Genomic DNA, 13,355 nt, shown 5'->3' on the forward strand with positions numbered 1-13,355 from the left:
AGAAAGTAATGCAGAAGAAGTAGCTATCTTTCATGCCCAGCTTTCTACTTGGAGGCTAAAGCAAAAAAGATGAAGACTCCAATTCACACATGAATGGGTTTATTCCAAACAAAACATGTTTAAACAGACCTCTGCAGTAACAACTGCCTTAGTCTTGTTAAAGGATCCCTGTAGGTTAGATTAGGCCAGTGGTTCTCACTGTGGATGGTGATCCCTTTGGGGGTCAAACGACCCTTTCACAGGGGTCGCCCAATTCATGAGTAGAAAAATTAGTTATGAAGTAGCAATGAAAATAATTTTATGGTTGGGGGTCATCACAACATGAAGAATTGTATTAAAGGATCGCAGCATTAGGAAGGTTGAGGACCACTGGGTTACGTATTGGGCTACCAATCACTACGTCAGCTGTTCAAACCCACCAGCTCCTCTTCTGGAGAAAGATGAGGTTGGCTGCTTCTGTAAAGATTTACTGTCTTGAAAACTATCCTGTAGGGTCACTATGTTTCAAAATCAACAGCAGTGGTTTGGGGACTTAGGATGCCTTTAGTAAAGGTCTTCAAAACAATGGCTTCTGAGGGGCTCTTCTAGGCATAGAGGTCAACTTCCTTTTAAGATGAAGGCCAATCCATGGAGGCTTTTTCAGAAGAGGTTTTAAAAAGAAAGTGGAAAATTGCATTGGAGAGAAATAGGCCAGACAAAAATGAATGCCAAGGGGATTTGTTTCTCCTTTCACAACAGTGTAGTAGCTCCATCCAATGAAATTTCACTGGGAAGCCTAATTATCTAACAGCACCGATCTTGCCCCTTCAGAATGTTTCTGTTATGATTCCAAAACTCCAAAGGAGCAACTATTGGTCTCTCCCTGTCTGGAGGAAAGAAAAAACACATGGAAACCATTAGCCCAGCTACACTCCCCCAACTGCTCCGTGAAGATCACATTTGGAAGTCCTGGATAGAGTAGGAGAAAAACGTAGAGCAAAACAAAATGATAAAACAACAACAGGCTTATTGGTTGGACAGAGACAAATGGAACCCTTGAGACTGGTCTTCAGTCATGCTGAGGTCTGGAAATGAACTCACCCCGTGGCTCAATCTTCAGCTAATCAATAAACAGGTCTCTAGGGACAATGGGGTCACATTTGAGAGGAATTCAAAAGAAAATTCAAGAAGAAGGCATCGCATTTATTGCCAAAAGACATTTCAAGAGCTTGTTTTTTAAGAAGATAAATTTTATTTTGAATTCTGAACCTTTTTAATTGAAGATTTTATTGGAGGCTCTTACAACTCATTACAATCCTTATACATCAACTGTATCCGACCTATTTATACATCTATTGCCATTGTTCTAGACATTTTCTTTCTATTGAGCCCTTGGTATCAGCACCTCTTTTCTTCCCTTCCTCCTCCTCCCACCCTCATGGCCCCTTAATAGATTATAAATTGTTTTCATATCTCACACTTTCCATTCTCTGGTTTTCTGTTCTTCCCGCTGGAGATGGGGGTGTGGTTATGTGCCAATGACTGCAATTGGTTCCCCCTTTTCTCCCCCACTTCCCCGTACCCTTTTGGTGTTATTCCAATTCCTGTTCCTGTATTCTGCGTGTCATTTTATCTCGTCTATACCTGTGTACATGTTCTGGTCCAGTCCTGAGTGAGAAGCAGCACTAAGCCATTCATGACAGGAGGGGGTGAGGAGGCCTCAAGGAACCAGAGGAATAATGTGTGATCCATTGATGCTCTGCTTCACCATGATTGACTCATCCTTTCCCTGTGCCCCTCTGTGGGGAGATATTCTATTGTCTACAGATGGGCTTTGGGGCTCTACTTCAACCCCCCCTAATTCTCAACTTTTTGTTTGTTGTTTGTTATGACTCTTCTGATGCCTGTTAACCTGGTCCCGATAACATCACATGAGCACATCAGTGTACTACTTCCATGTGGGTGTGTTGCTTCATTGCTGGATGGCCATTTGTTTAACTTCAAGCCTTTAAGACCCCAGACGCTGTTATCTTTTAATTGCTGGGCACCATCTGCTTTGTTCACCGCATTTGCTTATAAACCCATTTTGTCAAGATCTATCTAAGTACAATACTCAGTGACTGGGAAATATCTATCCACATACAACGAAATTCAGTCACTACAACTAGTATTCAAATTTAAGCCCAACCACTAAAGCTAGTGAAGAAATTGAAGAATTTTAATAACATCTTCAGTCTTAAAACTGAGCAAAGGTGAAATCAAGATGCACTGATAATCATTGGCGATTGATATGAAAACATTGAAAACAAAGAGGAAAGAGTGTTAGTTGGAAAACATGGACTCAATGATAGAAACTAAACTGGAGATCCCATGAAAGAATTTCGCAAGACCATGATGTCATCACAAATACCTTTTTCAACAATACAAGCAGTGATTATACCTGTGGCCGCCTTCAGGTGGAATACACAGAAATCAGATTGACTATATCTGTGAAAAGAGACCATGGAGAAGCTCATACATCAGCAATTAAAATGAGGCCAAGGTCCAACTGAAACAACCAGCAGTTGCTCATCTGCATATTCATATTAAAGCTGAAGAAAATTAAAGTCCACGAGAATCAAAATACAACCTTGAGTATATCTGAGCGAAGTTTCAAGAACATCTCAAGAATAAATGACAGCCTGCTGAGCTGTGGGGACATCAAGAACATACATGAAGAAAGGAGGAGCATCAAAAAGACCGTGCTGGAGCAGTGGATTATTTAATGTGGCTCTTTTTAAAAAATCATTTTATTAGGGGCTCATACAACTCTTACCACAATCCATACATACATCAATTGTGTAAAGCACATCTGTACATTCATTGCCCTCATCATTCTCAAAACATTTGCTCTCCACCTAAGCCCCTGGCATAAGCTCCTCATTTTTATCCTCCCTCCTTGCTCCCCCCTCTCTCATGAACCCTTGATAATTTGTAAATTATTATTTTGTCATATCTTGCCCTCTCTGACATCTCCCTTCACCCACTTTTCTGTTGTCTTTTGCCTAGGGAGGAGGTCACATGTAGATCCCTGTAATCGTTCCCCCTTTCCAACCCACCCTTCCTCTACCCTCCCAATATCGCCACTCGCACCACTGGTCCTGAAGGGGTCATCTGCCCTGGATTCCCTGTTTCCAGTTCCTTTCTGTACCGGTGTACATCCTCTGGTCTAGCCAGACTTGCAAGGTAGAATTGGGATCATGATAGTGGTGGTGGGGGGTGGGAAGCATTTAGGATTTAGGAACTAGAGGAATGTTGTATTTTTCATCGTTGCTACATCACACCCTGACTGGCTCATCTAATGTGGCTCTTCTAGCCAAGTCTAACACAACTATCTTTCCCTGCATGAACCTGGTAAGAAGGAAGGGAAAACACAGAATATACCTGTTAGTAACTGTGAACAGGATTCCTTGGAGTGCCATCCTGCTGTGTATAAAATGAACTGAGAAGCAGGAGGAGAGTTCTTATTACCAGCAAGGGTCAGGAGTGGAGCTTGTCTTCTGCAACCGAGATCCTTGTGCAGTGAACCTAGATCCAGATGAGAGCTATACCGTCAGAGGAGCTGCAGCGGAACCAGGACCTGGAGCATGGAACAGAGTGATGGACTACAGAGTAAGTCTATAGTCTATAGAGCTGAGTGCTTTTGTGCACGAGGCTGTCTTGTGGAGTAGGGTGCCTCCGAGCACTGACTTCAGGGAGCCAGGTTTGCTAACTCACAGAGCCTAAGCTGAATGCCTTTGGGTCGAGGCATCTCCTATGGGCATTTGTTAGCAGACTTAACCAGAACGTTGATACATGTCCTGATAGACATCTCAACCATACATTTCTCACTGGTATTACAACTTGTTAACTTCCTTAATAAACCATTTAATCACTGATTTTGTCTGTGAGTTCTGTGTAGCCATTGCAATGGATATTAGAATCTATAGATGAATTATAGAAACTAGAAAAGTGAAATTGTGGACATTAAGACAGCACAGGAAAGGAAAAAAGATCAAAATAAGTGTCAGAACAGACTGAAACTTGCTCCAATTGTCGAGTACGTAAGGTAAATGGAAGAAATTTAAAAAGCTGAACAGAAATTTTCAAATGGCAGCTCTAGAAGCCAAAGTATTAAAATAAAGTGTGCAAAGACAGAAAACCAAAAAGGAAGAACAAGCTCAGCATTTCTTAAGCTGAAAGAACAGAAGAAAACATTCAGACCTCGAGTTGCAGTACTGAGAGTGTATTAGCTGATGCACAGAGTCACTGCACCAAAAAGTGCTAGTCCACATTCAACTGTTTTTCAGAACTAATGATACTGAAAATAGTAAAGAAGTCCAAGTTGCACTGAAAGCATTAGCCAAAATCATGGCTCCAAGAATTGATAGAAAACCAACTGAAACATTTCACACGCTGATGAAGCACAGGAAGCACTCATCTATACCAAGAAACTTGAAATAGCCACCTGCCCAACTGTCCGTATTCGTACCCATTTCAAATAAAGGTGACCCAACAGAATGCTCAGATTGTAGAACAATAGTAGTAATATCACATGCAAATAAAATTGTGCTGAAGATCCTTCAACAACCATTGCAGCAGAATATTGACAGCTGCCAGAAATTCAGAAGAGAACGCTGAACAAAGGGATATCAAGGCTGATGTCTGATGAATATTGGCAGAAAGCAGAGAATGCCAGAAAGATGTTTACTTGTGTTTTATTAACTATGCAAAGGCATTCAGCTAGGTGGATCATAACCCACAATGGATAATGTAAGGATAAAAATTCCAGGACACTCGTGTTATTGTGTAACCCGTAACCTGTACATGGATCAAGAGACAGTTGTAAGAATAGAAGAAAGGAATTTTTGCATGGTTTAAAATCAGGAAAGGTGTGCCTCAGGGTTGTATCTTTTTACCATACTTAATCTGTGTGCTGAGCAAATAACCAGAGAAGCTGGGTTAATATGAAGAACCCACCATTAGGATTGAAGGAAGACTTCTTTACAACCTGCGATATGCATGTGACATAACCTTACTTGCTGAAAGATGACGTGGAGCGCTTGCTGATAAAGATCAAGGACTGCCGCCTTCAATATGGACTACAACTCAGTATAAAGAAAACAAAAAATCCCCACAAATGGACCAATAGGTGACATGATAAATGAAGAAAAGATTGAAGTTGTCAAGATTCTGTCTCGCTTGGATCCACAATCAATGCTTACGAAAGCGGCTTTGAAGAGCTCAGAGGGCACTGCTTTGGTACAAGTTTTGAAAAGCAAGGTTCTCACTAGTCAGGTATTTTCCGTTGCCTCCTATGCATATTAACAGGGGACAGAGAATAAGGAACACAGAGAAAGAATCCATGCATTTGAATTATAGTGCTGGCAAAGAATATTGAAAGTACCAAGGACTTCTAAAAAGAACCAACAAATCTGTCTTGGAAGTAGTACAGCCAGAATGCTTTTAGAAGGGAATATAATGAGGCTTCATTTCATGTAGTTTGGACATGTTATCAGGAGACACCGGGTCCTAGAGCACATCGTATTTCATGAAAGTAGTGTGGCCTCAAAAAAGAGGAAGACCCTTGACACAGTGGTTCCTAGATGGCTCAAATATAACAATTGTGTGGATGACACAGAACAGGGAAGTGTTTCAGAATGCACCTAAGAACAACATAAGGGAAGTAACACTATTGAGGTGAGTACACCTTAGGATAATCAGTCACTTGAAATCAAAAAGGCAGCATTTACCCAAAGACAACTTTCAGAAGTTAGCAAAGGAAGAGGATGGAAGCAGGAGGTAGGATAGGTGATGTTACCCTGCAATCAACTGATTGCAATCCAGATGAGCGTATGAACTGTTGAATGGAAAACTGTTCTACTGTATGCCTTCACACAATTCACAATAAAAAGTTTAAATAAATGTAGCTTATTGCTACATTTTAATTTTTTTAACATATAACCATTTTATTAGCATATAATTCACAAAGCATACAATTTAGTAATTCAATCCAATTAAGAAGAGTTGTCCATTCATTACCACAATCAGTTTTAGAACATTTTCTTCATTCTCGTACTCATCATTATTAGCTCTCCATTTCCCCCAATCTTCTCTACCATCACCTCAAGGAACCATTAATTCAGTTGCTGTCTCTAGATTTACCTCTCCTGAATTTCATATACAGAAAAACATTTTAAATGAACAATGACAAAATAAAACAGAAAAAGCTCAACCCAGCAGAAAATATTAAAAATGAGACCAAATTTTAAATAGATCAAATGGGAGACCAAATGATAAGGTATTAAATTTTAACCTAACTGCCATCTGCAATAATCCACTTTCCAATGCATTGTGCATCATAGCAAGGCAATTCACATCCCTAGTCTATAGTCAGAATTCACTAGAGGCTGAATTCATGTGTAGTTCCCCTTCATTTTTTTAGAGTTTTATTGGGGCTACATTTTAATATTTAAAAAAAGGAGCAATGATTATCAATCCCTTGAGGATACCAAAACTGCCCTTTTGACATGGAAAAGACAAGAGCATAGAATTCTTCGGGGGGGAAAAAGAATTCTTCAGGGAAATGTTAGATGCATAGACCTAAAAACCTAAACATCAAAAACCTTACATGTTGAGGGAGAAAAAAAAAACCACTGCCAAATGTAAAAAAAAATTGAAAAAAGGGAAACTTTGAACTTTATGTACCAAGAAAATGCTAGTCCTAGATTGGTTTTTTGTTTGTTTTTGAAGTAAAATATAAAAGGAAATTAACATTTTACAGAGCCTGGGAAAAAGAATTTTCAGCAAAGTACAAAAATTTAAAGCATTCCTTTCTTAAATTTTGTAATTCTTTACTGTGGAATATCTCAAAGGGTCACTTCTGTTTTAGATGACAAAACTGATAGCTGAGCAAAGGTTAGACAAGCTCATGAGAGAATACATTATGACTTCATTCTGGTTCTGGTTGCCATGGAAGAGGTGAGCCCTTGCATACCTTGTCTCATGTCTCTTTAATTTATCCCTCGATTACACAACCGCCCCCTTGGACCCCTTTGGTTGTGGAAAGTCTGGTCCTCCATATTTTAATGATGTCTCTAAAGTGAACCAAATTTATATCTATATAAATTTGGGGCTTGCACTTAATCATAGCCCTAGGCTAAGAATAATTAGTTCTTACGATGTGGCCCTACTTGGTAATGCCCTCATCAAGAGATCGCTGAAGATAAGGGCAGAGAACAAAGTGTGGGGAAGACACTCAATGGCTGCTGGCTATCAGAAAGAAAAGCATCTGGGATGGTCAAGGCTGGTCTTCAAACAATCAGCCATCCAAGTGCGATGGCAACTAAGTCCACCTGGAAGCAGCACACCAGCCTCTGTGAACATTAGGATGCAAATTCAAAGGCAGCAACACTATCAGAGCTTAAATCCTGAATGCCCAGTTTACAGAAGACTATATAGATACATATCCATGACAGTGGAAAAGGCCACAATTTGCAGTGTCTCCAAATGGATTAAGGCTCCACTGAATGCCCTCTGACCTAGTCCAGAGATGTAAACAGCCTTGCCTATCTGCCATTATTGCAGCCACTGGGTCCATCTCTCTGACTCAGGCTCTTCCTCTTTATCAATGACCCTCCGCTTTAGCAAGCCTGATATCCTTCCCCAGGGACTGATCTCTTCTGGTGAGTCTAGAGTATGAGGCCCAAGTCTCACCATGCTAGCTTCTAAAGAACATTCTAGCCGTTTTCTTCCAGCACAAATTGCCTTCCTCAAAAGCACAGATTACCCTTTCACTAACAGATTTGAAGCTTAATGCCGCACATCTGTCAGCTTGTTGTACTGTGGTGGCTTAAATGTTGCTGGGATGCTGGAAACTATACCACCAATAGTTCCAGCATCGGTGGGGTCGCCCAGGATGGACAGGTTTCAGTGAAGTCTCGAGACTCAGACTGACTAGGAAGATGGACTTCGATGGGATCCAGGAACAGAAATGGGAGTAGTGATACCAGAGGGTAATAGGTGGGGGGAAAAGGGGGAAACCAATCACAATGATGGACACATTAGCACTCACACCCCCAGGGGGATGACAACAGAAACAGTGGGGTAAGGGAGACAGCAGTCAGTGTAAAATAGATATGAAAATAATAATTTATGAAGGGGTCATGAGAGTGGGAGTGGGGGAGGGAGGGAAACAAGAGTTGATACCAAGGGCTCAAATAGAAAGTAAATGTTTAGAAAATTATGATGGCAACATATGTACAAATACGCTTGATACAATTGATGTATGGAATTTTGTAAGAGCCCTAATAAAATTATCCTTTAATAAGGAAAAATATTTAAGAAATTAAAAGGTAAATATATATATGCTTGATACAATTAATGTATGAATTTTTATAAGAGCCATAAAAGTCCCAATAAAATGATCTTTTAAGGAAAAAAAAGCTGGTCAATGAAAACCTTAGAGATCGCTGCAGAATACTGTTATCCCCATCACTCCATACTGCCTGCAGTGCTTGAAGATGGAGAAAAGACCAGCTGCCACTGCAATGGCTGCAGTGACTGCAGAGGATGTGGGCCAGAGCTCACGCTGTGGGCCCCCTGAAGCAGCCTGTGGGTCAGTACTACCCCTGCCAGCAGCGGACAGTTTGCTTGGCACATAGCTCCTGACTTAATTCCTTAGTGGGAAGAAGCTGGTAATGGGAGCAAAGCTAGTAGGGCAGTTACCAGTGCTGGCCCCTGTGGAAAAGGCATGGAGACCAGAGCTGACCTCTGGCTCCACAAGGGAGGAGAATCCATCTCCACATGTGCTCAAGGCCAACTGCCAACTGCCAAGAGGCAGAGCTAAGACATGCTTCTACCCTCCATCTTTCTTCACCTCTGCGGACACCAGTTGTCCTCCCATGGTACTCTTTTTCTTTGCTGGGCTTGGTTATCCATTGCAATGGCCACACACAAGTCACAGTCCATACAATGATGGGGGTTTATTAGATAAGTGAACAGGCTACAAGTCAAACCAAAAAACCAAACTGCTTGCCCTCAAGTTGATTCGGACTTCTAGTAACCCTATTCCACAAGTCAGGATCATTAAGTAGTACGAATACAGTCATTGGGTCACAACAGTGCCTCTCCCTCAGCCAGCAACCAAATCTCTCTCTCTGGCCCTCAGACTCTCCCTTGTGTGGTCCCTTGGCTTTTGCCTATGGACCAGGAAGCCGACTTGCTCCTCTGCCACCTTGTTTCATGCCCTCAGGTCTCAGGGGCACAGCTCTATCTCGGGTCTCCAGTCTCTAGCCTGCAGCCTCTGTTGTCTCTGGTCTCGGTCTCACTCACTCGACGCAGGGAGTTCAAAGATGCTCCAGAGTTCTTCTACCTTGATGGTCCCTGGATTCTCTCTGTTCCTGCTTCTGAGAAAGCTCTCTTAATAGCCTAGGGAATGGCAACTAAAACTGACCAATCACCTAGAAGTGTTTTACAGAGCTCTATTTGCCTAGTCCCACCCAGTCGTTTGGTGGGCGTTACAGAGACATGGATAGAAGAGCCAATGAACACATTCTGCTTCACCACCTCTCATGGCCTTTGGCTCCAATAGCCCCCAGAATATAACTGTGATGTCCCTGGACTCTCCACCCACCCGTGCTGGGCCACTAAGCTGATCCTGCGTGTTGCTTTACACCTGCTGAATAATTCAGGTCCCAGTAGCCGGAGGTGTCAGTTTCATTTGCTCTGTTCCCATGGGGCACAGGATCCCCTGTGATTAAGCTAATGAAAAGGACTAAGAAGGAGGGGCTCTGCTATCCTGTGCCTCCATCCCCTCAACTCCTACAGTGCTGAGAGAGCACGAGGCTCACCCAGAGCACAGGTGTAGAAGGTAAAGAGGGAATGCCAGGGAGGCTGAAATTGCAGGAGGAAGTGGGAATGGGAAGATGGAGAGCAGAACAGAGGGAAGGAGGGAGAGCGACCCAGAAAGAGTTACAGGTGGAAAGACCAAAGGAAACCAACGGGAGCAGAAGGAGAGGTAAAGGGGAGGGTGGGGGATAGCAAAGAAGCGAGCCAGAAGAGGTAAGGACCGGTGGGAAGGAGACAGCAGATGCCAGGGAGGACTGAAGTCCACAGTAAGGTAACTGGAGGGTTCCTGGTGGGTAGCTGACCCCAGCAGGGATCTCAGTCTGCTTCTGCCCTCCAGAAAGGCCTAACACTGCCCAGGCGGCCTTGCACACCGAGACCTTTCCACCTTACTGCAGCTATGGTCATGGAACACGGGAACTGTTTCAGCTTCAGCTTCCTCCGCTCCAGTTGGGGCCTGCTGTTCCTGCTTCTGCCCCTGCCAGGTATGACACTAGCTCTGCCCGCCAGCCCTGACCTCTCCCGGCACCACTGTTCTTGTCCTCCCAAGTGCTGCCCCCATCGCCTAGCCTTCTCTTCAATCCCTGCCCTGGGAACAAACTCTAGGTGGGGATCATGGAGGAGGGGTGTAAGAAGGTAAGAGGACACTTGGCTGGCTTGGGTGGGAATCATGAGAGAGACTTCCAGCGATAGGACTGGGGGGATAGAGAATCCAGATCATGAAGAGCCCTGAATGCCAAGCTAAGGGTTTGGGCTTTATTCTGGAGGTGTAAGCACTCTATTGGCTAGATCAGACTGGCTTTTTTTGTTGTTTTTAAAAACAACCAACTTTTTATTGTGACTTGGGTTAAAGTTTACAGGGCGAACTGGTTTTCCGTGTAATAATTCATACAGATTTTGTTTGGTGATGGCAATCCCCATGTGACAGCATTCTTCTCCCTGTTTACCACATTCATACCTCCTTAGGCCTTCTTTCCTAGCCCTCCCTGCCTTCTGAGCTTTATCCCTGCGCAAATGCTGCCCCTTCCATTTCCAGGGGCTGACAGAAGTTCGTGCTTCCCTGATGTTACTGTTCAGCTTCTAGGCCTGTCTATTGTGTGACTGAAAGTGATACACAGTGATCAGTTCAGTTCCAGGCTTGAAGAGTGTATAAAGGCCATAGTCTGGGGGCAGGGGTCTGCCAGTCGAGCACACTAGAAAGCCTGGTCTTTTTTTCAGTGATTTTGAGTTTTGTTCACATTTTTCTCTCATTCTATCCAGAATCACCTACTTTGATTCCTTTCAGAGCATTGGGAGCTTTTCAGTTCTGGTCTCCGGGTCATGAAAGTTAGCATTCAAGGTCTAGAGTCAGTTTGACTTCCTATTTCTGAGTCCTTTTCTTCTCCTTCCTTTGGAAGAGGAGAGGGCAACCGTTGGACTTTTAAGTGGCTGTTCACAAGCTTCCACGACTCTAGTTGCTACTTACCAAAGTACGATGTAGACTACTTTGTGGATATGCCAGCAGTCCTTGGTGTTCCCTGAGATGATGGTCCTGAGTCCCCCAGATCCAGTGACTCATTCCCTCAAGGTGTTTGCTTACGGTGAAGAAGTTTTCACAACTGCCCGCTGTATGCTCTATTCATATTCGCAACATCAATACATGTATTTGTAGAAATCCACTATGGGGCTTTACAGAGCACATTTCTACTCTGACACACCTGGGACATCACGTCACAAAGGCCTAGGGAAGGGGGTGTTTTCAGGAGGAAGTGGCCCACGGTATCAAACTTTGTAGAAAGCGACAGAACTGTGCCAAGGAGGAGAGGCTGGAAGGCAATGGGGTTCAGAATGCCTGGGTGAAAGTTTGGATTCTTGTGGTGTATTTGGATCCCTCTAGCTTTTGTGGCAGAGGCCTGGGGCAGTGTAAACAGTAAACGTGCTTAGCTGCTAACTGAAAGGTTGGAAGTTCAAGTCCACCAGAGGTACTTCAGAAGAAAGGCCCGGTGACCAGCTTCTGTCAAATCAGCTACTGAAAAGCCTGTGGACACAGCTCTACTCTGACACTCATGGCGTCAGGAAGTGTCACAATTAGACTCGGTGACAGTTGGCTTTAGCATTTGTGGCAAGGCAGACAGAGCTTCAAGTCCTTGGAAAGGGCAGAGGGGCAGAAACCTCCAGTAACTCAGGTTCCAAGAGATTTTCATATGGGATGGGAGATGGGACCAACTTGCCCTGTGGTCTTTATCACATTCGTGCCTGGAGGCAGGCCATGGAGGGGTTGGAGCCAGAGCTAGAGGGAGAGGGCCAGACATCAAGGGGATCGTGGAGCAGGGGGCAGGGACTGAGCTTTGTGAGGGTGGAGGGTGTGGAGAGGCCCCAGGACTTCGGCTTGTGGTAGATAGCCCTTCTTACTGGTCCCCCAGGATGCTCAGGAGCTGAGGGCAGGCTGGCTCACAAGCTGTTTCGTGACCTGTTTGCAAACTACACAAGCGCCTTGCGACCTGTGGCGGACACGGACCAGACTCTGAATGTGACCTTGGAGGTGACATTGTCCCAGATCATTGACATGGTGTGTTTATGGTGGTGGAGGTGGTGCAGCTGTGGAGTGGGCTTATAACAACGTCTAGGAATGAAAGGGTGAGAACCTGGGAATGTCCTCCACACAAGTCTGTGAGCCGTAATATGAACAGTTCCCACAGCTACTAACTGTTGGGGGCTGGCAGTGTGTCCAACCAGCATTGTGCACACTTGATTGACCTGATTTCCTGCTAGGCAGGAGTGATCACCCCATGTTACTGCTGAAGAAACTGAGGCTGCAGAAGACACACAGCAAGGTCACACAGCCAGCTCAGGGTTGGGTGGGCACTGGAGCATGGGCAAGCTGGGCCTGCGGGTGCTGACCACAGCTGTGGAAGTGAGTGTGCTTGCACAGCGGAGGGTCTGTGGATACACATGTCCACTTCGGTGGCCACTCCCTGCTCCCCTCTAGGACGAGCGGAACCAGGTGCTGACCCTGTACCTCTGGATCCGACAGGAGTGGACAGACGCGTACCTGAGATGGAACCCAGATGCCTATGGTGGCCTGGATGCCATCCGCATTCCCAGCAGCCTCGTGTGGTTGCCGGACATCGTGCTCTACAACAAGTACTGCTCACCTGGCCCCTCCCTCCCTCCCTCTCCTTGCCCTAACCAGCTGCTCTGTTTGTCCTGAAGCTCTGTGTGTCCCCAGGACCCTTCTTAGCTTCCAGGGGCTCACGGCCTCCCCACATCCCTCATGACCTCTCATGTTGGATGGTCCCAGACCAAACCAAGCTGAATGATCCCTGGGAGCCCAGGGCCAGTTTTGTGTCTTCAGAGAGGCTTGGGACATAAGTGCCTTGTTCCTGAACCTGCACACCTTCCCAGGCCAGCTCCGAGGCTATCTGGGCTTCTTTAGAGGCCTGCCTAGGGGTGTATGTGTTCCCTGCAGAGCTTTGGTCCTGTGGAACTTACAAAGTGCCCAAAAGTATTTGTCTTACCATCCTATTTTCAGG

This window comes from Tenrec ecaudatus, chromosome 4 (genome assembly GCF_050624435.1).
Source record: "Tenrec ecaudatus isolate mTenEca1 chromosome 4, mTenEca1.hap1, whole genome shotgun sequence".
NCBI lineage: Eukaryota > Metazoa > Chordata > Mammalia > Afrosoricida > Tenrecidae > Tenrec > Tenrec ecaudatus.